Source organism: Manduca sexta, chromosome 14 (genome assembly GCF_014839805.1).
Source record: "Manduca sexta isolate Smith_Timp_Sample1 chromosome 14, JHU_Msex_v1.0, whole genome shotgun sequence".
In the NCBI taxonomy this organism is placed as follows: Eukaryota; Metazoa; Arthropoda; class Insecta; order Lepidoptera; family Sphingidae; genus Manduca; species Manduca sexta.
The window spans coordinates 7,383,421-7,411,183 of record NC_051128.1 but is presented as its reverse complement, the minus strand read 5'-3'; the positions used below and the strand labels follow the sequence as shown (position 1 = coordinate 7,411,183).

At 34.4% G+C, this 27,763-nt stretch overlaps 1 protein-coding gene across 4 annotated transcripts in view; it reads left to right on the top strand.

Moving 5' to 3' along the window:
- Positions 1-27,763, top strand: part of LOC115456110 — a 110,943-nt gene that overhangs the window by 70,789 nt on the left and 12,391 nt on the right. For all 4 annotated transcript variants that reach the window (XM_037438597.1, XM_030185003.2, XM_030185002.2 and 1 more), the window contains exon 3: positions 15,084-15,119. The gene's annotated coding sequence lies outside the window, so the exon portion shown is untranslated. The remainder of the gene's footprint in view (positions 1-15,083; positions 15,120-27,763) is intronic.

Here is a 27,763-nt window from a genome sequence, read left to right as displayed (position 1 = left end):
ACAATATACATGATATAATATGTAGTTATAAATCTATGTAGTAATACACTCCAGTGGCGAAGGGTAGAATTCAAAAGACCCAAAAATAACTTTAGTTAATATATCGCGGCCAATTTAACAGAAAACAAAGACAAACGTTAATACTCGTAAATCTAAAAGGGAAGCCGGTAAGCATTAAGTTGTAAGGAAGCTTCGCCACTGATACGTACAATCTGTTTTAAAGAATGTTGAAACTATTATACGAATGTTATCGCGTTTATTTATATTGAATTTTTTTTTCCGACGTTTTGAAGATTTAGCAGTTTTCGTAGTCACAGGGCCACCAACAATAAGGTAGATCGGACTACCAACAGCTAAAAAAGAAAAAAAAAGTTGTATAATTATACATGTCTACCAAGATATTGTAATTTTGACTTTACGGATGACCAACACCTCCGTCCGCCTTGTGACCACGACGGCTGCAAAGTCTTCGAAACCTCGGGAGAAAATTATAATAAAAACAACCACGATAAAATCTGTAAAATAGTTTTATTTTAATATCTAACATTCGCGTATACATAAGAAATCACTATGTTTTAAAGAACATACAAGCTGTCAATCATCCTGTAACATCAAATTATATAAGTCAACAAATGATTCTTAATTATTAGAGATTTAACAACGCACGTCACATCCTGAATATCATCTGTATTAGGTACGTATCCCTCTGCCACTTCAATTAGTCATGATTAAGTTAAATTTATAGATCCGTTTAATGGTCCATTAAGTTGCTCGCTAGTATCTAATGACTTCTTATTGTGAAACCCCACAATTCCATAAAACACTTTCAGCCAATTAAATGGGACATTGATATTTGATCCTGGCACGTCTATTGTCACTCTTCGTTAGGGTTTATGAGTCAACGTAATCGTCTTAGAGACCTGAGTAAACTTGGGTCCACTAAATCACTAGAATACAAAAGAAACATTTATTTTTCATAAAGAGAAAATTTGCTGTTTTGTTGTTTAAGCTTAATTCGAGCAGACAGTGAGGTTTCATTTTGCAGAAAACATGAAGAGTTCGCTCTGAGATATTGCACATTTTTATAAAGCACTGCGTTTTTGTGAAACTCTGAGCACATTTCAAATACCGACGTAATATGTTTCCGAAGTAACTATTGTTTGCCGTCGAGATTTTAAATCTGATATATGTGTTGGTATTGCAATATAAGTATGGGCAATCATATTTAATAAAAAAAATATTACTGTTTGAAAGATGTTTCGCACAGTGTTTGCTATTACGAACATAGTTCTATTACTTTAAATAAGAGGTTGCAATGTATATAATAAATATCAGCCCTGTATTATATACTTGCCCACTGCTGAGCACGGGCCTCCTCTACTACTGAGAGTGATTAGGCCTTAGTCCACCACGCTGGCCTATTGCGGATTGGTAGACTTCACACACCCTCGGAATTCCTATAGAGAACTTCTCAGATGTGCAGGTTTCCTCACGATGTTTTCCTTCACCGTTAAAGCGAACGATAAATTCACAAAGAATACACACATGATTTTAGAAAAGTCAGAGGTGTGTGCCCTTGGGATTTGAACCTGCGGACATTCGTCTTGGCAGTCCGTTTCACACCCAACTAGGCTATCGCCGTTTTTATACAATGTATAGTGAAGCATTTTTTTTTATACAAGCGCGACAAAGTGACCCTACTAGACTTGACGGTGAGTAGAGTGGGGTGCAATAGAATGTCGACTGACGAGATGAATATCCCTCGGCGTCGACACAATTTTTTATATTATTTTGTATTTCTATTTTTTGTTACTGCTACTTCGCTGGCTGTGTTACGGTATGACTGCAGTTCTAAGGTCTCGGGTTCAATGCCTGTGTCGGCGAAACTGTTATTTGGTCTACTCAGTATTAGCCCGGAGTCTGGCATTTGTGCTCGATATAGCGATAAGCTCGCCCCATATCACATCATGAAACGGAATTCATACGGCGCAAAGTGAGTGTATCAGTTGAGATGAAAGTAGAAGATATTTTTTATATTTTTATCACAAATATTTGTATATTCGAATTATAGCGTCGTTGCTCTTTAACGCGAACAATCAAATACCATTTTTTATTATTGTTATATGATTGTAAGCTCAGATAAGTTTGTCACATATTCGTACAATTACGTAATACAGGCCATTATTCACAACCATATTTCAACATCCCTTTAGTTCAAATAATATTAGAATCGGCGGAACCATGTATTTCATGATAAATGGCATTCAATTTGACCAATGACAGCCACCGAGAAAGCATTTGGGTAACAAATGCTCATACTCAGAACGCACGCGACATCAACCTATGGATATTACTAAAGAGCTTGTATTATATTTTGTACTAGTTGTGCCTGCGGCCCCGCTCGCGTGAATAAATATTTTCCCGGGGTAGGTAAAAAAGGCTATTTTTATGAGTATTGTGAAATAGTTTTCCCCGGATATAAGTCCCGCTTTCTATTCTCGGGATATAAAGTAGCCTATAGCGAAGTAATGTAACTTCCTTTTAGTGAAAAAAAAAAATCGAAATCAGTTTAGTAATTCCTGAGATTTTACTGTTCAATTGAACAAACTCTAGCTTATATATTGTTAATAGATTACGCTGTTCTATGTGTCACTTTACCGGTAAAATCTAAGTTAAGATACGAGAACTAAAACACACAACCAGAGATATACTTGTTATAGAAAGATTTTTATATCCATTCTGTCATTATTCCAGCTATTTGTTTATTAAAGAAAATTATAGGTTATTTCTTTTAGGCTCGCCGGCGAGCCAAGACAGCTACATGACATTTGCGTGTGTCACGGGATTATAACCTTATATACTACATAATAAGGTTATTTTTCCGTCACACGCGTAGCTGTCAATGTTTGGCGGCAAACATTCAGCTACCTGTACATATTTGAAAATAAAATTTTGACAAGTCATGACGGGTTAATAGTAATTAAATGGAAAAACTGTAAATGCAGATGCGGTAGAAGAGACCGTCGTGGCCGAAATCATTTTGCCTCAATCTTAAAATATGCAAAGCGCTTCCTGTCGATAAGTTGAATTAATTAACATTTTGATAAAATCGTTACTAAATACGCCATCTTTCAACATTAATATACCATAATATTTTTGCGAAATATTCATTGTAAATATTTATTATAGTATAAGTACCTTCTGTTCGGTTATCGTTATTGTTATAGATATATACTTCGAAACAAATCATTTATTTTAATAGAAGGTAATTTTTGTTTACATAATGTTTTTTCTTGAATATGTTGTAAGTTTATAATGATAAGCGACGATAGCCTAGTTGGGTGTGGAACGGACTGCCAAGACGAATGTCCGCAGGTTCAAATGCCAAGGGCACACACCTCTGACTTTTCTAAAATCATGTGTGTATTCTTTGTGAATTTATCGTTCACTTTAACGGTGAAGGAAAACATCGTGAGGAAACCTGCACATCTGAGAAGTTCTCCATAGGAATTTCGAAGGTGTGTGAAGTCTACCAATCCGCACTAGGCCAGCGTGGTGGACTAAGGCCTAGTCCCTCTCAGTAGTAGAGGAGGCCCGTGCTCAGCAGTGGGCAAGTATATAATACAGGGCTGATATTATTATATTATTATTATTATTTATAATGATACAAGACGGAATGTAATTTCTACGATCATCTATATCCTATTTCAATTCAAGCTCGTAGTTCTTGAGATTAGCACGTTCTAAACAAACAAACAAACTATTCAGAGTTATATAATAGTATAGATTATTACTTTTTATTTTATTTCGTTATATTAGCACAGACAAACTAATTATACAAATTAAGTATCCACTATACTATAAAAAAAAACGAATTATATTAACTCAGTATTCATACAGAATATTTTCCTATAGTACTCAATACAGTCTTACATAACCACTAGTTTCCCCAAACACATCCAATACTACTAAATCCGTAAAAGGACTCCAAAATTGTCTGTGACTCATTAATCTAGAGTCTAATTCTCATTTATTTATGAATGACACGGAGGGTGTCACTGCATTTTTCATTAATCATCACCCTTGCAACGAAATGCGTACAAAGACTTAAGGCAAAGACTTTTAGATTTTAGAACGTTTACATAATCCTGATTAAGATGAGATGGGGAGAACATTAATCTAAGAATGTACGTGCTGAGAATTCGACTCGGAATATAATATTTATCTTACTTACTAAAAAAAATAGTTATTACATAGACCGTTCGTATTTTATAAAGCTGAAGAGTTTGTTTGTTTGAACGCGCTAGTCTCAGGAACGGCTAAACCAATTTTGATTTTTTTTCACTAATAGGAAGCTACATTACTCCGGAGTTTTATAGGCTACTTTATATCCGGAGAATATAGAAAGCAGGACTTTTATCCTGGAAAAGCTTTTTCATAATACACATAAAGGAGGCTGTTATGTATTTTGGACAAGATTTATTAGTGGCACTGACATTATATGAAAAATAATGTGATTTTTTACTTTCAATATACTCGACATCAAATTTGTTTAAAATATTACCCACATCAAATGTTAATGCTTATCTAAATTATGTGTAACCAACATAAATTTAAACTGCTATAAAGATCAACAATTTAAGCTTATTAAATTAACAAAATAAATAATTTCGACTACGCACGCATAAATTATATAATACTTAACTTATAATAAAGCCAACCATCATTTGAAAAGGCAAAGAAGCAAACTTGGACTATTAATCATTACATCATGAAAGCCCAAGCGCTAACACATGACAATCTTAAGTTAATGTAAATAAAAAATGAGTACAGTGTAATGGCAGCGGTAGTTAATCATTAACAATCAGTTTTCAATCTCGGTTTGAGTGTGGATTATAATTAACCAGCACTGTAAGTTTCACTTGTATCTGTTCATCGTCTGTGACGTAATAAATCTAAGCGAGCCTTAATGACCGGGATCATAAACGCAATTTACATTTTCGTCAGTACAAAGCAGTTGCTAATGCACCGTGAAGCGAATGCCTGTTTATTTTGACCGCTAGTTTACAATGTCTTGCATTTTGAATCTAAATATTTGCATGTTCGTCTGGTGTTATAAATTCGAAATTATTTATCAAATGTTAACATAATAAGTATTTGTGTTTTTTTACTTTCACTTTGTATCTAATTATGTTTGTGCAAGTTCATATAGTGTTATAAATTCAAAAAATATTGTCCAATGTTAACGTATTTGTGTTTTATAATCTTAGGTTATCTGTCTAAAGTAAAACCACTTCCATAAATAATATGTAACTTATATTCTTCTTAGCAAAATATGATTTCCATTTTTAGTACGAAAATTCACATAAAATATTGAAGTAAAATCCAGATTTTAAAGAAACGTCTTTTGTTCGGTGCACTTTGGTCGCCTTCCTCCCATTGTTTCTTTGTCTCGGAACTACGTACCATACGACTGCATGACTCTTTGACATAAGAAACAAACAAAATAAATAGAAACTCTCTATCCGCGCCTTAAATACAATAAAAAGAGATAGAGGCAATCATATAACACTGATGCTATTTAATATAAACGATGCTGTAGAAACTAACATCTAAATAAGTCGGTATTATGTATATTATTGATTACAAAACAATAAGGTGCTTCGTTAAAACGGAAATAAAAAAAAACCTTTTTCAGTACAAGAAATAGGTAACATAGTGGAATAAAACTTCGTATTATGTGTTAAGTATTCAAACAAAACGATTATTTAAATGAAAAATACATAATCGGCAAGATAGTGTAATGAAACTCAGTTTATGTGTTAAGTATTCAAATAAATACCCGAAATGAGTATCGAAAAAAAACGGTATTCTTCGTGCATACTCTAAATTGCATTTCCGCGCATCAAAGACGAAAATGCTGAAGATTATTTTTTTATAAGCCGGGAGTTTTATCGTCTCAGCATTTTCGAGTTTACGTCAACGAGGTTCCCCTCTCGCGCAGTTGACCCTTCTGTCGGATACGCATCCCTCGCGAGCGGCAGCTACGAATTTTAATTTATTCCAAGATACAAAGAAATTTCCTGAATAAACTCATTTAAAACAATTACCTGCAACATAAATCATTTAAGCGGAATTATTTCCCAAGGATTTTTTTGTTGGAAATTAAAATATTTTCTTTGATGAGGAAGTTGTTTTTTACAGTTCACTCAGTTTATGACTAAGTTTGATCTTACACCAGCTTTTCCTTGCATAAAAATACACAGCAATAATTGTCTTAAAATTAATAACAATTCGTTACTTTTTCACTTACCGCGCCTATCAACTGTTTATTATCTTGGTCAAATCTATAATAATATATAAAACTGAAGCGTTTATTTGTTTGTTTGAACCCTTTAATCAGAAACTACTTAACCGGTTTTGTAATTTTTTTCTCTAATATGAAGCTACATTACATTACTCCTGAGTGCTATAGGCTACTTTTATGAGAGATTTTTTTTTCTACACGGGCGGAGCCGCAAGCAAAAGCTAGTAGTGTTATAAAATCAAGTATCAAACTTTCAAAACGGTCAATATGTGGGCGGTTACCGTCTATATTTAAGTGACAAATAATCTAAAGACGCTTTTGCTTCAGAGAGCACGTCCAGCCGTCCGTTCCAATTGTTATCTTTAATCAGTACGCATTAAGTCATAACAGAAATCCTGGAATATTTTGACACTAGACAAAGTAACTTGACTAAAATGTATTGACAGTTTGTGTCACCAACAATGTCCTAACTTAGGATCATATTATTTTTACAGTGTTATTAAGTGCTGTTTTTTTAATAGTATAACTGAGGTTGCTGTAAGCTTACTTGACGACAGAAATGAATGATCGATTTAAATTTAAGAACACGTTCTATTTGATTCATATCTCTCTAATAGTATGTCTTAAAATGTAATAAAACTATACGTATGCAGTCTATAAACACTCGCACATCACAAACAATTAAAACATAAGTCAGACCAGGTTCCACCCATCTTATTATTTCTATTCCGAGCACGAAAATTGCGTGCTGATTTAAAAGTCCACAAACAAAGGTGAATTCTGTTTTACTCACAAAGAGCTGATTTACGCAGAGCATTTTATACTCAACTCTATTGAGCTTTTGTAGTGAAAAATAAGAATAATTCGCTTTTTATTTCATCATCAGAGGCTCAAAGACTGAAGGGCCATCGATGTTGGAGTTTGAGTGGTTCAGACTTTATTATTGGCTTGTACTGAATCAGTACCACTCAGGGGAGAGAACGAGGTCACGTCTTATTGGTTACCAAGTACTTGGACATGCGTATGTAATAAAGTTATTATCGAAACGAATTATTGCAAGACATAAACATTACATTACTGTAGTTAACCCAGAAAAACAGATAGCGTTTGTTTGCAATGTTATACACAAATGTATTTGATGTTCCAATACTTTATAATTATTGTCAAAATACGACCAATATACGAGAACAGCAAATTCATAAAAGGATCTAAGTCTTTCGTGCATAAAGTAAAACGCCAAAACAATACATTTTTGGATTTACGTAAGCAAAGTGCTACGATATGTCAGAAATACACAAAATACACAAGGCAAATGTGGTCCGGAATAATTGAAATAAAACGAGTGACATTTTCCTTTCTCGTCACGCAATACATCCAAGTCAAGATTAAAGCGCCCTGTTTTGTGTTTCGCGGTGTATTACGATTTTCGTTGCTATTATTATTTTTTCTTAGCTCACTTTGTGTTTGTACTGTCAAAAGATTTGGGGACTTAATTATTTTTTGCTTTAGTATAGTCTGAATATTGAAGGTTAGCTTTCGAACATAGTTTTACACATGAATGAGTTCAGTCTATCCTTTGATTAGGGCAAATGTAAAAAATGTATATTTACAATTACATGCGTATATTAACAGGTATTTTGAAATATATATTTTACAATAGGTTTTAAATACAATACATTATTGTTAGATTTATATCAACAGAAGTTTATTTCATACATGCTCATTTTAACATGGCGTGAAGTAATTAAACCACATTCTCGTCCTTGCCTATGTTAACATTGTGCCAAAAATCATACACGTGTTACAAATATTTTCACCAAAAATCCAGGTTTTACTTTTCTGATATTTTTCATTTTGTAATTTAGTGAGAATATGGCTTGTGAACGTAATTCTGATTGAAAGTGTGATGTTGCTGCTGCGACGAATTCTCTTAGAACGGTAGTTGCAGCATGGCATTTAAAATGAAAGCGACTTTATTGAATTTATTTTGTATGAAACTTAATTTATGTTTTATTTTAAATACAACGTATGGTAAAGTATTATTTTCAAGAAGAAGCATGTGTTTTCATTTATTAACGCAATGTCATAATTATCTTGTATAATATGATATTCAAATACAATACACAAAGCTGGTGGTAGGTTATATTTTATATCCGCCAAGAGAGCAACGTACACGTACACAAGGTGTTAAAACCCGCCATAGTGGCTCACGTAAGTGTGTCGCGTTCCGGGATCAGCCTATGTATATCTCCTTCCAACAGGCCGCCATAATTGTGTCGACTATCGAGGGGTAATCATCTCTCGTCAGTCGATATTCTATTGGACTCCACTTACCTTAAGGTGCGGTGGGGTTACTGCCGTGGACGCATAAAAAAATACTGAGTACCATAGCAAAACTAATTCTAGTTATAAAAATATCGGAAACTTCGCAAACAGAATTAACCTCGACTCACGGATTTTAGTAGATTTCCGGTAATAAGCACCAGAGATATTTCTATCAACTCGTATAAATCGAATTTAAACGTTCACACAACGATATCACAGCGATAGTCGAGTTCTACTTTAGTAAATAATACAGGAAACGGCTCTCGCTTGGTCACGTAAATGTATTCAGGTTTCGTACCATTCTTTTGGCGATAATTGAAATAAAGCTGAAGGCGTTATTGTTGTGTGTCACGCACTTAGTTGATGTATTGTGTGGCTTCTAGCGACATTCAATTAATACGCAGCAAAATAGTGTTGTGAAGTGAAATAAATAAGAAATGTGGCACATTTTTTGAACACTGAATAAATTTGGGGCTTACGAACTAACTTATGGGACCTTTCGTTAATTCAGATACATAGATAAGATCTGATGACCTTCAAAAGAGCATAATATCACCTAAAATGCCGGCAATGCCTTTTGCTGGTATTGCAGATTTTCATGGGCGGTGATGATTACTTACTATCAGGTGAACCGTAAACTCATTTGCCAAATATAAAACAAATAAAATCAAAATTTATGCAATGTTTTTTTAAGATATCGGCTATAACAAGATATTTTAAAATACTATCTGAAAAACACGAAGGTACGGCTTCAAAATACAGCGCACATGCATAATGTGATTACTTATTTGTTTATGCACGATGCAAAGCAAAATGCAAGTTATTGAATAACTCGGTTGGCAGATGTTCGCTCGAGGCAAAAAAAACTTGTTCGGTCATGGATCGCAGAATTTTCGTTAAAACATGTTAGTATTAAAACTGATAAATCACTTTTTCTGGCGTCTAGGACACTGACAATATTATCTTGCGTGTTTAGTTTAGGGCTATTTGTATACTCAGGTACTTAAAATATTTTTGTAAAACGTTGGACCATCTTGGTGTTATTGGTCAAGCACCATGATAATTTGCATTTCTAGATACTTATTCCATGTTGAATATAAATCAAATTTACTAAATTATTTTTTGGCTGCGAATATAAGTATCAAATTATTTTGATAGTTTAGTAATACCGTGTTTTCGCTTTTATTATTTTGAGTTAATGGTAATAGAAAAAAACATTTTTGAAGTGAAAATTCTTTAATTTTTTTAAAGATATACAATATTCTATTATGATTCAGCTTTTGTCCATTTACCCCATCTGAGTTATTATGAATGCTTTTGGTAACTCCCTGCAAAGAGCATAACAATATGTATCCTATGAAGTCTGAGGTCTGTATTTGACATCGACCCTAAGACAAATGAACAGGAACAATAACATTCAGGGCTCATGTGAATTTGACGGACTGATATAACGGCCTCTCCGATGCAGATGCTGAGTTGCTAATATTGTAGTTATGTTATATACCCCATGGTGTGATTAGGGATATAGGGGTGTATAGGGATGGAACTAGACTTGTGAGTATCACATATGGATCGACCGAATTATTATTTAAAACTCAAGTATTGTCAACATTTTCGGCAACTTATTAATAAGTAAAGGTTTATCAATGTTATTATACAAATACAAAAATTCGCTGCCAAAACTGTGGTCTGTATCTTTCAGGCTCGAATCGGTCTGATAAGTCACCAGCGTAGGTGTCTATCGTACCTCGCATCTTCTACGAACGCTAGTTAATCATCTCACGTAGATGTTAATTGCCAATGACCAATGTTATTATTTCAATACAATCATGATAGCTCATATAGCAATGTTTTACCGTTTGACAGCTGGTCACATGGTGAATAGAGAGGTGGTAATTTGATTCCCAGGTCTTGGACGTAAAATTTTTATACGATTTGAAAAAACACGTCCTAATTCAGATTGGAATCCGTGTCCGATATGGTCTTAGGTTCGCGTGCTATCATTGGAAATAAACAAGCTCGATGGAGCGTGGACGCACCAGTTGAGCCTCTACTTACCCCGTAGAGGATATAAGCACACACACTGTCACGCCTTTTATACCCGAAGGGATAAGCAGAGGCGCAACTGGTGCACCGCCTTCCCGCATTCTGTCACATCTTGACGGTAAAATTATGTAAATAATTTTGTGATGAGAGAATTAATGTAAAATTAGCAAGTCAACCATATAACTCATGATTCATATAATTTTCATACATATAAAATGCCAAAGTTGTTTTTTTTTTTATTTTGTAAGTACAATAAAACACCACTAAGATTTATAGTTCTGCTACATAGGTACTATCCAATTTTACGCCACATTAACAAATTAGGTAGGTAAGTTATATTTACTTATTTGTTATAGGGCCGAAATCAGTAAAGCGTTTCATAAGTTTTGGTAAAGATGATTGCTTTCTAAAGTACTTAAATAAGTATCAAAATTAATTGGTGTGATAATTGTATTCTAATACCAATGATATTTTCAAGGAAATGTCATCTAATAAAAATAATAATTGACAGGAAATCACGACATTTCATCCGCTGTCGCGACTCAAGCTGCGATTTCATTCATCGACTTATTCCATTCAAAATCAGTGATGTGATAACTTCCTCATGTATATGCGTTCACATAATCGTATTCCGAATGAGCGATTAGTCTAAGCACAGGGGTGTATTAGGAGTAGGACGAAAGGGGTATTACGTACTACGTAATATATTGATCTCACGGATCTATTCTCCTTGGGTATGCAGCACAGGAAAGTAACTAGCAGATTTAAAATTTGTTGAGCTTGTTTTTGTCTCATCCCTTTATAGGAGGTGGGGTTATTGTTATTTTAATTCAAATACCTATGAAATGACATAGGTATTATGTTTTTAGAAGCAATAAACAGCATTTTGTTGAGTTTGAGTTAACGCATGATGCTCAAAATTTGTTTTTATTAAAATAAATTTTCTAAATTTTTTATTGGACGGTTTAACAAATTTGACATAATATGTTTGCAAGCATGTATTCATAGCATAACAAAAAATGTATAAATAAAAAATTACTCAAATCCATCTATTACATTTACATAAATTAAATTCACCTTTCTGTAGTCGCACAGAGATATCATGTCCGAGATATCATAAACAATTCATGAAACGTAAAAACTTATTACCTTCAAGTGTACACAAACACTTTAAGTATTTTTTTAAATCATTTGCATATTTATAACAACATTAAACATTCTTACGCGTGTAATGTTCGAAATAATTTAACGACACTTTTAATGAGGCCATTTAAATTATAAACAATGGAGAGGTGCCTACGGTGCCTACTATAACATTCTGGATACGTGCCTGTAGCGGGGGCCTGCGTGGGCATGGATTAACCTACGAAATCCAAAGAGTAGACTCGCGCAACCAAATTAAAAAAGCTTTATCTATGTAGCGCCAGCTTAATTATAATGCCGTAAGTCAGGTGACGCGGCTTTTTCACAGGGAATTAGGCCGCTAAGCGCACAGTTTTTTTTATAAATGGATGTTACATGTAGCCGGTTAAAAGCTGTTGCCGTTCGGAATATGAATTGAGTATAAAAATATCTTTAAGCTCACGGATTACACGGTCTTATTCTGTACTGCATTATAGCAATTAGTTTATTATTGATGCCGAGTTACTATTTAATTTAGTTATAATAAGTTCGTAGAGAGTGAGAATAGTTCTTACTGTAGTAGATAAAAGGTGCATACAAGATGGCGGCGTATATAGATTTGGTAATATAGCCCAGGACTCAACATTAAAAAATGTAGCAGCTTTTTGTTTCCTTTATAATACGATTAATGTTGGGGAATAGATCTTTCAAGAGATTGATATAAGGCAGACGGCCGGTTGTGCAAAGTCAAGGGTCGTCTGAAACATGCTTTTAAATTTCGTACAAACACGCCCTAATTAACATTGTAATGATATTTGAAATTGACCTTTAAATGGTCAAGTACTATCGGCCCACAGGAAGAAATATAACTATAGTACCCTTTTATTTTTTAGCCAAAATACATTTCGATAGTCTCTAAGTAATAACCAACTTTATATAGCACGAAAAATGAGCTAAGAAACATTTTTAACGCTATAATTCCCGAGATTTTGCGGGAGTCTTACTGTTTTCATCCTATATGTCATATTTTTAAGCTAGTGATATTAAAACGTAATACGTAGTTAATATAGGGATTATAGTAGGATTCCCCGTTTTAGATACTTGCAACTTATTTTTAAGACACATTTTTAAACAGTAACGGTCTGAAAAGTCTCTGATGCGTACCTACTTATTTATTTATTTCGATATAACTACGTCGGTGGGTCAGTTGTATTACTAGTACAAAATAATGTTGGCTTACTATTATTGCAACAGTCGTTACTGCTGTACCGATATAACCGTAAACAGGTCTAGCATTGTTACTTTGTAGTTGTAAAATACAAGAGACCTCTTTAAAAGATTACATAAAGACTTCGTTGTTACCGGAAACACTCGATAACAGCTTTTGTAATCCATTTAAAAATTTCGTACTTTTTAAGTTTAGGCCTCGCTTAACAGGTCGGACGTCTAGTAAATTCATTACTTAATTTAAAATGCTAATGGACTGTCTGGGAAGCGGGTAGATGAATAATGAAACGACCGATACCAGTCTGGCTTCATACTGATTGAAACATAGTTTTTATAACGTGTGTTGTCAACGTCATATTTATATGACTGTTTAAGACTGGAGAGTACTCCAAAAATCGAATAGTAAAATGAACTCTTCTGCTAACTAGTTTTAGTCTAGAAATATTAAAATTACTCTATGACGTGTGACGGGTATACAGTGTAATTTTGAAATTTCTTTCATAAATGAAACTATTCGTCTTTACCTCTGCTAACATTGTGCCAAAAATTATCTATGAACAACGCACATTTTCACCAAAAATACCAGTTTTACCTTTCTGATATTTTTACTATTTTGTGATTTTGTGCGAATATGCTGTATGCGTGTGTGTATTTCTGACTAAAAGTGTTATGTTGACGCCTCGACGAATCCTCTTAGAGCAGTAGTAGTGGCACTAGGGTGTAAGAAATTCAAATTACTTTTTTGATATATGATAAGAAAAGGCTTTGTATACTAAATATATCGGCTAGTCTACTCATATTAGTTGTCAAGGACCCAGACGTATATAATATTATATTTATCACGTAGAGAATGAAATATGAAAAATCAATTCCATTAACATTAATCATGCTTTTAAATAACATTATTACTAATTACACCAACAAAATATTCTTAATAATTAGTAAATAAACACGAAAACTCCCTAACACCAGCACGAGACTTCATTCTAATACACAGAATCAAACTGTACTCACTTTCTCACCTACACACTGTAAAACACCAATCGAAAAGTAAATATATACAAACTCGTATTACTTATGTGACAGGATCAAATATAAGGTGAGAGCGGTAACTGGAACCATAACAATATGAAAAGAGAATTTATTGACGGCCATCAGCGCAAGTGAAACGACACGAATTGTATTGACAGACATAAAACCGTTGTAAATGTTGTAATGACCGCTCCGATAGACTCATCGGCTGTCGGCTTTGGTCGAGGTGTTTGTCTATTAAGAAATATGTGACGTTTATTGTAAGTCAATATTCCCGCATGTGGGTGCTGCCCTATTATCGGCCAATTGGTGACCACTGGTCAGTCACGTAGGGGTTCGGGTGTTTTGTGCACCGTTCATGCTATGTACATTTTTTATGTTACATGGTGAAATATTTCATGTGTCACCGTGCTGTTTCGGAAGCCAATGTATATAGTGTTATTTTATGGCCCGCGAAGTCTATTGCCATATATCTTCTCTTTTAAACTATTATTTATAAATAGATGAGGCGTATTCGTCTACTATCTTTGGAATATTTACAATCACATTGACTTATCTGAGGCAAAGTATTTTCCAGAAACTATTTTATTCGTTGCAAACATAAACTTAAAATATAATCAGCCTATATAAGCCCTGTTTGGTCACTGGGGCCTTATTCTCTATCCCGCACGTTATTTTGACAGTGCGTAACAAGCACGTAACACAACGCGTCATGTTTAGGACTATAGAAATTTGGCTTACAGAATACCATTCCACGCACATTTCTCGAAGAGAAGACATGATACGGCCGCGTTACGCGTTTACACTATCATACAGAATAAGGGCCCTGGTCAGCTCTCTCACTGTACGATGAGTTACATTACCGTAATCATTTGACACATGCCTTCCTCATACCGATTGATGGAACGCATCGTTATTTTTATTCCATTACTATTGTCCACCAGATCCATACCGCTGCATATCACAGTAACGTACAATAAAATTACGAAAATGTGATACTAAAATGTTTTATGTATTTTTTCAGAATCGTGTGGAACTCGCGCGTTGAAAATGTCATAAGGTGAGATACAATCTTTATTTTTATTTGATTACAAAACCGCGTATAAACGCTTAAGTATTTTATTATTATCACTACTACATGTTGTTGTTGATGATATAAAGCCTTTCAGAGGGACATATCGTAGTATCTGATTTCCTTCGCTATAACGTATAAATAAATAATTTAACCATACATAGATTATGCTATAATAACAACCCAAAACAGTCGGTTTGGTAATATTGGTACGATATCAATAAATATTGGTATTAATGTAGGCGATTTTCGGAATAACGATCGCATGTAGACCAGCACGGTATTGGTAATCCCCGGGCTAGATACTGAATAGATAGAATACTGTAGTATCTACGTCATTAACATAGTAACGGAGTAATAAAATCATGGAATGTAATGATATACTGTCTTTCTAATTTTTAGAGCAACATTTCTGAGATTTATGTAACTTACGATTGTAAATCTGCGTGCGTTAAATAGGCTATTGAAAAGTTCAATAGATGTTTTGAAATTAGCTAAGATATGAAAGCAAGAAATATTTTATTTGTGCGATAAACAAATTAAAATTTTAAACAAAAAAAATTACATCAAAATACGTCATAATATTGTACCAACAATAGGAACACTCATTCATCTCTTCTTTCAGTACGACCAACACCGCAACGCAATAATGATTTGCTTAAAATAAAGCTCCCCGTTGCCAAGTTATACTGAATCTTTCATTACCCATGTCATTTGTTTCTTATGTATTTTATTGCAACATGTTTGTATCTACCCAAAAAACGATCAACGTACAGAGTGTAAAACCCGCTATAAGTTATCTACGTAAGTGTGTCGCGTTCCGATATTAGCCTATACAGCTTCAAACAGGCCGACATAATGTCGACTGGCGAGGGATATCTGAATTATACTCCACTTACTATCAGGTACAGTGGGCCACTTTGCCCGTCTAAAAGGCGGAAATTTAAGAAGCAATTAGGAAACACAACAAAAATGTTGCGACCCTTCAGATACATCTTTCATTGATCGACATTCCGGTTTACAGTGTCCTTGCCATCAGGTGACTATATAGTAGGTGACGTGCCTGAATAATATAAATAATAATAATATCAGCCCTGTATTATATACTGTTCCACTGCTGGGCCGGGAACTACTCTACTACTGAGAGGGATAGGACGCTGTCCTAGTGCGGATTGGTAGACTTCACACACCCTAAAAATTCCTATAGAAAATTTCTCAAGTGTCCTCACGATGTTTTCCTTCACCGTTAAAACAAGCGATAATTCACAAAGAATACACACATAATTTTTTAGAAAAATCAGAGATGTGATGAAGGGTTTGAACCTGCGGACATTCGTCTGCCCAGTCCATTCCACAGCCAACTAGACTATCGCTGCTTTTTAAATTTTGACGTGCTTGAACGTATCATGAAATTGAGTTCGGGTCTCGCTACTCATTCAGTACCAACTGCATCTGGCTCAGTGACTCGATGCAGTTTAATGATATACATTAACGACCTAAATATCACAGCATCGTGCGATATTATGCCAGCGTTGCAACCTACTTTTGGCTCTTGTTCGCTTGCCAATCAATAGCATATATACTTGCGTAATAACTGACAAGGAAATGTAGCAAGGTATTTTAACTACCTTGTATTTGTTAAGAAAAAAATAATAAGTCCACACTGTGGTAAAATAGGTAGGTTGGTAAGCGAAAACGAATGTTCTAAAGATTTTTACACTCGACCATTTTATATGAAACTCGTTTTGTAATGGACGTAAATAAAATAAGCCGTAGGAAATATGATAATCAAAACGATTGCTATGTTAGGAATGTGTTAAAATACGATATGATAACGCGACTTTTTATCAGGCGAGAGTAGAATTCTCATTACTACGTTTTAAATTATAGAAAGAGTCATATATATAATGGCATGTTTTGTAATTCTCACTATCTACTTTGAAAAAATGCGAGATGAAACATTTAATATTCATACTTATTGTATAATATTATGGGACTCAGTTTTATTTTGATAGTATATAAGTTAATGGAAGCAAGTAAACACTAATCGAAGAACATAATATAACCATAAGAGTTACGATATTTTTTTTGAAATATGAAAATTTTATCGTGACCTAGGGAAAAGTTAAAAATAATATCTACACTTTAAATATAAAAAGCCCTTGGCAAGATATGTAATTGAAATGAAACATATTTTTGATACCAAAAAAAAATCTTAGCATAATACTGTGATACAGAAGAATTTAATTCTTTTAAGCTGACAACACGAAAACTACTTCTGTTTTCAAACTAATGGCCTTCCTTTTGATAAAGCTTCAAAGACGTACTTTGCCTTATTCGTATCACTAGTAGCAGTATTTCATTCATCATTTCATCTTTATAAACGACAACCCTAAAACGACTTCTGTTTTCAAACTGACGGCATTCTTTTTGATAAAGCTACAAAGGCGTACTCTGGCCTGTTCGTATTTACAGTTAGTATCACTTGTGGCAGTAAACAGCAGCGGCCGGCACGCTCGCTCCGGGCGTATGTCAACCGCTCCATTGCAGATTATACTCTAATCTCCTTTCTCTAGACTGAGCCGCTTTTATGGCTTTGCGTTGAGAACGTTTCTGATGCCCGTCAAGTGCGGCCTAAATCTGTTTTCGTATAACATATTGTGTCTAGTTAATAATTTTACGGTGTTATTAACGCTAGAATATTGGGTATTATGTTGAAATTAGGCTGCTAGGCTTCACTTACGTAAATGTTTCACGGTAACTTCACGCGGTCATTTCGATCCAACTACATTTAGTTAGTAGTAGAAGTTCTAAGTTTTCGGGATATTAGCTTTGATATCGAATTGTTTTGAGAGTAATTATTACATAATAAGACGTTATTTCTACGGGAGTTGTTTAATGGTTGTATAGCAAAGGTTAGATAAAATTTAATACACCACAGGTACAGCCACTAATAAATTATGCTAATAATATGGACATTATATCCGGTTTAGTATGCTCTAAATATTACAATCGTAATCACTTACTAGTTGATCCAAGATACAAATGCACATTACACTTATACCTATTACTTACTCATCTTCATCCGTGTTGAGAACATCTGAGTAATAAATTATTCCATTGGATTCTAATATATGATAGCCCACTTTGTCTTTATTACACAAATTTTTACTTCATTCCCAACTATAAAACTGGCGTTTTACAACATCGTATACCTATCTAAACTCCCATCAAGATGTAATGGTCTGTTTTATCTGTTAATTTTAAGGCCGAACTATTGTACAAAATGTTTAGTTTTATTGTTGTACAAGATACTTCAACACGTTTGATGATCTGATTGAATAAATTATAGTATACTAGCTTTTGCTCACGACTTCTCCCGCGTTATATTATGACCAAGTTACACAAAATCATTATAAATTGTAGCCTATGTATTATTTTGATGCATAACCAACATTACTGTAAAATTTCATCCAAATCTATTCAGTAGTATTTTCATATAAGAGGAACAAACATACATACATGCATCCATCCATCCTCACAAAATTTCACATTTATAATATTAGTAGGATTTTATGACTATTTTAAGAAACCTCACTAATAACATTTTAAATTATTTAACTTGCAAAATTTGCACTCAAATCAAGCATATTCATTATGTAAACTATAGTAACGAAATGTCATGTCATAATCGATGGAGAGCTAATGTGGGTTTAATGTGGGCCCGAGTCAGAGGCGCGTGTCTCGGCATCGCTCGTTGAGATTACCGTATAATCCTCTTTCTTTGTGCCTAAGTCACTCCGGACTCGGCCTAAGCCGAGGACGCCGTTTGCCGAATCAATTGCGATTTATGGCGCTTAGACAGCATTCCGGTTGTCATTTTATGAAATTCCCTTTTGATTCATTTATCTGTTTGAAAATGCATTGTGTCTGGGTAAATTTTGTTCCTCGAATCGGATCTGGATTTAAACCCATGTAACGTAGCGAGGGTTGACATGCCCTTCAGCTGGACAGGCCCTTAACTTAGTTGATCCCAAATTGTGTGACCACCTTGTTACAGTAGGTGGATGCAATCCTTGCTCAGGACCAGATATGTTCGGCTAAAATTTCTAGCCGTTCAGTTCTACAATGCAGCTAAGCTTCTAGCCTTGATTGACAAATAAACGCCACTATGAATTCCTATGCCCATACCATTATAACAAACACTACCATTTCTAATTGGGTCTCGGTTTAAAGTTATAAAGTTATGTTACCGAGTGCTCATACTGCCATACTCATGTGCCAAAAAGTCCTCAAATAATATTTGACATTCATGCTTCTGTTAACAATAAATGTTAGACGGTTTTCACGCTCCTTTTTTAATTTCATTTGGGAGGCAGCACACGTGTTACTAACAGAAAGTTTATTTGGTGTTTCGTTCTACGAAATATTTTAAATAAAAATAACACCACATGACGATCGTGGTGCGGTGATCCTTTAAATTTGTTTGTCTTGGCTTCTGTGATAACAAAGACCCCAGTCGGTTATAACATCAAGCCGTGAGAATTTATTTGTTATCTCGTTTAAAATAAATAAATCTGGCCCACAGTGCCCTAACGTGACTGACAGCTTTACTGATGTATGTAAACAGACTAATTATTTTTAAATAATATCTCATTTAGCATTTCATTTCTAAAATCATGCCAGTTTGAATAACAGCTTTTTTATTATTCAATCAATCAGTGAAAAAGGAAAAAAAATAAATAAGACAATAAATAATATGTTCATCCAGTTATTGAAAAACTCTTAGTTTTCTTTTAGTTCGATTTAATTTAATTTAAATCTTATAACCAATAAAAACAATAGAATAAAAACACTCAAATTAAATTATCAGTCTACTCTCCTCAGCATCATAGGGATTCCAAACAATCCCTTCAATAATATTCTCAAAAACAAAAGCATTGCGAAAGACACCACTGAATAAAACAAAACCATTAAAGTCAACTTATGCAACACCGTTATCATCATACATTATATTGTATGGAAACACTATAGTGTTTTTGCCTTTTCCCTCTGTATTTGAAACTGTCTATTTATAAATAATTGCTGTAATTGTATAAAGCCGTGGAAGTGGTTTTAATGACGGTGCTTCCTGAGTGCGCCCGCGCCCTGAGCCACGGAACTTCAATTTCCGCCCGAAAGCTGATTTTCCCTTTATGACAGTAACACGGTTGCTTTTTTACTGAAGACATTTTATTGCTAGAGTAAACATTAGTGGTTTGGAATTAGACTTTGTAAGTTTTGTGTTTCATTTTTTAAGGCGAATGAAGGTCATTGATAACTGTTACCAGCCCTCGACACAAATCCCGCACTGCCATAGAAATTGTGGGCCGATGTTTAACAAGAAGCTGAATAGAAGACGATAAAAAGGTGTTCAAGTTATGGACCTCCGAAAATCTGGTTGACAAACTTAGCAAATTATTCATTTTACGCCGGTCTTATGTGTGATGGTAATACTTCTAAATGAAGCCAGCCCATCTATGCTATATGTAAAGATTGCAGCATGACTCTATCTGTAACGAAGCAAAACATAAAACCCATAACATGAAAACCCAACGAGCACAATTTTTTAGGTTCATGTAACTGCCAGCTCGCAGATACTTTAGCTGTATATTTTTGTGTTTTATGAGCAATAAATACACAAAATGAAAACAACGAAACGTGCCTTTTGAATAAAACAACATTACAATTGGTATATGGCGATATAAATAAACTAGCCGATGTAGGTAGCTGTGACATCGTGTAGTGGCTCGTAATAAAACAAATGTCCTTATTCTCAGCCGCGAGAACAAATATAAATCTGTCGTCAGATCGTGTATTAATCGTCGTATTTGGTGAATAAATTTACTTTTGTTTGAGTTTGCTTTTGCTTTGGCGTTATTTATTCAGTAGGACGACCCCGGGCCAGGGTTGAGATACTCTTGGCTGTTTACATAACATTTTCGTGCCACCGTACTGTTGCCGCGTCGACTTGCCGACATTTCCACGAACCTGAATTTATTAAGTGCTTGTTTACTTTAATATTGCTATTGTTAAGTTTTTGGTTTATTAAACTCCTACATTCGTCATTGCACTGTTTTCGTGTTTCATCCTTTTATTTCCCATATGTCTGTAACGTTTATTTTGCCTCTACAAATAATTTTATTACGAAACCGATACTGTTACATCTGACATCTGTTTTCATGAAAATGTTCCCAACTGATAAAGCTTGTTTATTTTATTGCGTCTGACGCCCGCACATTGCGCGATTTTATAAGTTATCCTGGTGATATGTTTACGACGGTTTACGGGAATAGTGACGCAGGAACACGGGAACACAGGAATAGCTAGATGCCTGTTGCGTAGGCGAATGATTTACACATATCGATCGTGCAAGACAATAACTGGTCTTATTCAACCCTACGAGAATCGCAGAAACTACCCACATGGACACATTGCTATTGTATCACGAAAATATGGCTCTTCTCGACGTTTGTATTTTGGTATACAGTAACATCGTTTTCTGCATCTGTGGTTTTATTAACCAAATCTGTACGCATAAAAAGCCAAATCTCGTTACAAAGGAAGCAAAATATGGTAATGGGTGTACATTTGTTTGTTTTACGCATTCAAATTGAAACACGTTCCGAGCCGAATGAATCAGCAATAAATAATTTTAATGTCGAAAATAATAAGGAATTGCAACACCAAGCTCGCATTCAAAATTAAGAAACACTCTTACTGTAATGAACGAACGGGGACGCCATTAAAATAGCGGATCATAAATAATTCAAGCGCGGGGTTTGGCGTCGTTTCAAGACATTTCCACATTAAATTTCATGAGAGGTACATTTTTCCGGCGAGCGACGCGTGCGATCGTGCGCGGGCTTCAATCCGAGACGATGGGAGACGATCGGGCTACTATTTTACCAGCAAATTGACCGTTTTGTAGCATCTTTACCGTCTTCTCGTTCATGACGTAACCAACCTTAATAAACCGTGTAGTAAGCCGCTGAACAGCAAACGATCGTGAATAACAGATTGTTTGACTCCGCATCACTTATTCCCGTAAATAATAATGCAATTTTCAAACAATTCCGCCTAAAGTATTTCAAGCGGCGGTAGAAGAAATGTGATTTGTTCGTTTTGTGTCGTCGCCTTAGCCGCCGGGAACGGTGACTGGCAACCACATCGTTCATTTTTATTTTTACATCGTAAACCGAAGTACGAAGGTTGATTTATAAGTCATAGAGAGTCTTTACATCTCTAGCGATAGTTTCTTGAGACGGTTATTTGGTAATTCGTAGTTCTAAGGGTTCCACGACAATGTGAAAGCGGCCATCCATCATCGTAGTATCAAAATTTGATGTTGACATAAAGTGGATGAGCGAAATGATTGATGCGAGTTGGATATTTCCAAAAACGATAGGCACTTGCCGCTTCTGATGCAATAATTCACTTAAATTCCTATTAATTGTGCAGGTGCATAAGGGCGCCGGAAGCATGGAAGTAATTTATGACATGTACTGATACGAACATCAGGTGGATTAGCTTTTAATAATATTACTTTTTTTTATTATTGACGAGGGGGTGAATTCTGGTTAAGGGTCATGTTTTATAACGCTTTAGGGGTAACAAGAACAACGTGTAATGCATTTACATTGTTTATAGATCATATTTATAAATTTTTTATCAATAATTTTTTACGTGTTTTATGAATGCAAATGTAATAAATTCGAAGTAATACTACTTACGAATTCTGTCACGTCTTTGATATGTCATAGCGTGAAAATTAAAATATAAAAAACAGCGATAAAATTCGAAAACTAGCTTCATTTCGATGACTTACTCAATTATTTAAATCACACTCAAACACCCACTCCAGTTTTTTAACAAAATCTTGTATATGTTTTTACTTTGGTTTGAAATAGCATTATTATCTTTTAGTTGTGAAGCATTTGCAAAATGAAATTCAAATTGGATTTGTTCTTTTATTCTTAAAAGGTATCAATTATTCATACCGAGAAAAACTATTGAAAGTTACCGTTGTAATTAAATGGGATTGAAAATAGAATGGATTATTCTTTGCATCTCTTAGTTTCAGTGATACCCATTCACTTCTTTAAATCATTTTTCAAATGAAAGAATAGGACAAGCGCAGCGTGCCGTTTTTAACTAGACGAGACGGTAGAAAATTGTCACGAGATTTTGCGCCTTATAGACATTTTATAGTACGTTTTATTTATAAATTATTTTCGGAATCGTTTAAGTTAAAATAACGTTGAAATTAACTGAAATATAATATATTTATAATTTAAAAAATTTCGTTATTGTTACTGATGTTTATTTGAACAATTGAAAATGTTTGTGATCTCATAAAAATATTACAATACGAAAAAAATACATACACGTGTGTCACATTTTAGTTCCCATTATAATCTAATTCATGACATAAGTATCAACCGTAAAACAAAGTATTAAGCCATAAATTTATTAGAGTTACGCATAAGGATATTAGGCAAAACGAATGTCGCCATTAGACTACAAGCGAGATCGACGGCATAATGTATTCTCCGAGGCACAGCTCTAGTATATGCATGCAAATTACACAGCGTACGTAGACTGAAATAATGCGACAGTTATAAAGACGTTTAAATAACCATGGAAGTATTCAGAACGTGCTTCCCAAAACCGTAAAGTCATTAGCCAATGTACAACATTTGTGAATTTCCACGAATCCATTTATTTTAGCGAGCACGTAAGGGCAAGAATTCACTCACAAGAGAAAAACTTAGAGTAGTCATTAGTTTAGTGACTTGCAATGTCCTGATTAAATGCAAAAACCTAATGGATATTACATGGAGTAGACTAGAATGTGGAACATTTATCATGGAGGCACTGCCTACGGCTTGTAATTTGTACTTTAATTGATTAAACGCGTTAATGGTTGTTACTATTTGTGTATTTAATCTAGGCATAACGCTCACGTTTGAGCGTAATGTTTGAAATGTTATCGTTGTATAAATTGGCTGTCTATTTCATTATCACTATCCCTATGTCAGGCCAGTGAATATAGGTCTCTCACGACGTTAGATTAAACCTTAATAATTAACAATCAAGAGCCAATGAATACAGTCTTATTTCTTATCTTATATTACTAATATTAGAAATGTTATAGTTAAAAAAAATTATGTTCGTTACAAACACATCCAGAAACAGTAGAACGGATGTGGATGAAATTTGGCACATCGGTAAACTACGTCCTGTATTGACATATAGGCTACTTTTTATTCCGGTAATTTGCCACCATTGGTGCGGTGTTTCTATCAGACTTTTTTAAATAGATGTCGTTGGTATCGTATTCTGTTTTAGGGACTTTTGAGAGAGGCTTTTCAAACGATCAAAACCGCGAGTAACACCTATTTTTAAATAAATTGACACTCAAACTGTTTTCATATTCGAACGTCATTCCGACTTTAATAATTTCTAAAAACTGATACTATTAAAAAATCAAATTTTAACGTTTATTTAATAAAACACTACAGCAAACGTAGGTACACGAGTGGGAAACTTTTATAAAACACACAGCTACGGTAATGAAGTTGCAAAGCCATACTTTATTCATTAAGTTAATACGAGTAGTAACAGCGAGGGTAATTTCATTACGATCGCTTTATAAAACTATACGATGTTATTAATTAGGCAAGAATTTTTATACCAATTTACAACTTGAGACTTTATGGGCCTGTACAGAATTGTCCATTTAGGGAGCTCGTTTACAACCTATACTAAAAATTTATTGTTGAAATTAAATGCCTGATTTTATGGAATATCGCACACAAATTATAAAACAACAGTTTAATAATTAAAGGAACAATATAATTAGAAAAGCGTCAATTTATATACCTATCAGTGGCGAAGGGTTAAATTTTTCAAAAGGGAACCTGACATTACAAATTAATCCCTCCTAGCCGAATTTCGGCCACGGCGGCCAATCTCAACGAAGATCTTCCAGGTACGCAGGAGATATTATAGTGCACAAGTGTGTGCGCAATACACAGGTGCACTTCCTGTTCCTGCACTCCCATAGTCCGGTGAGACGGCGATCCGGCATGACCAGAGAGAGATCAGGCGCAGGACCAACAGCTTTACGTGCTTTCCGAGGCACGAGGGTATCACACCGGCAACTTCCTGACTCCGAGCTGCGACTGAGTAATTTTTAAGATGGAAAAACCCAGTCACAATTGAATTGCGGGGAGGGCATTACAAATAGGTACTAATATGCATAAATGCGGTCTACAAATCGCTCTAATGATAATTAGATTTCACATAAATAGCAAAAGAGAAGCCGGCAAGAATCGGATTACATGGACTATTCGTCACTGATATATATACCTATGATATCTACGATATGAAAGTCTAATTGACTCAAGCGACATTTTTTGCGACACTGCGTTTCATACACATTTAAAATCAGCACTTTTGTCTATGTATTTTAATCTAGTTAAAATTTTTCGAATAAAATTGTCACTTAAGTACTCTTGCCTTTCAACCGTCAATATATAACTGTAATATGTGCAACTAAAGTTCCGAGTCCATCAAATCAAATTAATTATAATTTAATGTCGCAAATTGCACTTGGTCAAGTGAGTCGCGTAGGTTAACGTTCGATTTTACGTTCACACTGCAAGTCACGTGCGTTAATGAATCCTCTCACCAAACGTTGGCAGAAAGCTTTGTAAATAATTTAATCAATCTGTTTATTCTGACGCGTTACAAATTAAGCGAGGACGCTTCAAAGGTTGATTAAAAACCCACCGTTGACAGGCTTTCACAAACGTGCCAGTAGGCGTAATTGTGTTACACTGTGCGTTTTATCATATTTATGTATGAAAAGTCAATTTTATTTACAGATATTGGAGTCTTGTTAGTTTTGATATGAAAGTTGTGTTTTAATTTCAAGAATGTATGGCGGACGGAGACGAAATGAAATGTAAAGTTTATTAGAGATACATTATCCAAAAATCATGAATTATCCTATACTGTAATAGTTTATAAAGTCAGCTTATTTATAGGCATTGATCGGAAAAGAATTATACATAGTTACAAATAAAAATATTATGTAATTTGAGCTAAGGAAGACTTCAACTTAGCACAACATCTTAACGCCGAGATAAACAAGTTTCCTAGACATCTAAACTTTTTAATTATCCCATTAATATTCTCAATCAACTTTGCAAGTTCTTTGACTGCACTCTCAGTTCAATATCTTCTTATAAATATTATCAGAAACCTGTCTTGTGAGAGACGTGAAAACAATTTTCTAAACATCTATGTAAAAAACTTTTTTAACTTATTAAAATTATATTTGTCAGATAAAATCGATTCCAAATTTAAATTGGAACGGAGGCATTTAATACGTAACTGCGCATTACTAATTTTTAACTGCATAGATTCGTTTTGACGTAATTAAGCTAATAGTAGACAGCCATATACCCTTTCTGATTTATGACAGGCGTTCGTGAGTTCAAAATTCCGTATACTGACACTCAACGCTTCCAACTGATTGAATAATCGCTGATAACAGTGTAATAAAGTGGGCCCCTCATCAAACCATTTCCTAATTGGATCGTAAACTTCTGTAAAATTACTGTCTACCTGACTTTTACTAGTTCGGATTATGATAATTTTATTTGCCCACGAAATGTCTTTTTTACTAATCCGACGCAGATGTTGCAGCACAAAGATTTCCAGGAATATACGAAATGTGTGTTTTAGCACTCATAAATCTTAATAGGTAAACTGATTTGGGTCGAAAGCTTCCTTCCAAACTTTATTATACAAAAACCAAGACACGTTAAAAACCTTATTAGTATTTTTTTAATGCAGCAAAATGCCAAGACGTGCATGCCGCTCTTGTAATAGTACACGATACGTCCACCCATAAACAGTAGCAACATCATACAGAACTTTGAATTCTATATATGGTATTTAAAGTGCCGCGTGGCTCTCTACTGTGTTCGTCACCCTGTGACATAATATGTTAATTCTTATAATGCTCAGTAATTAAGCTCAATATTACGTTCATTGTTCTACACAGGCCTCCTTTAAAAATTTCCCTATACCTGACCGATCTTTAAGAAATAAAAATTTTATACAAGTAAAATAGGGAGTTAACCAGGCACATGAAATGTACTAAACGTTTCTTTTGGTTTCTTTGTCTTTTTCTTCATTACTGAACGTTGTGTCTGCCTTGAAAGTCTGGTATTGTCGGATACTTACTCTTTGTGCCTTTGGCATGTTTGAAAATAATGCATTTGGGTACACCAAAAAGAAATATCAAAAGACGATAGACGAACCAGACGTCATTTTTCCTATTCTAGTCTATGTAATCGGATAACGTTGCAGCGAGTTTTCGGAGACATCTGTTATCTTATGGCTTTTACGTATGTATATTTGTGCTAAGTTTTGCTATTTAAGAAAGAACAGAAAATAACGATATTAAGAAAAGGGGCAAGTTTATTTCGACGTATAAGATTTTTCACAGATAATTTATCGATGACGTCATTATAATCTATTATAATAGATTAATCCCCTTGTTCATAGACGTTATT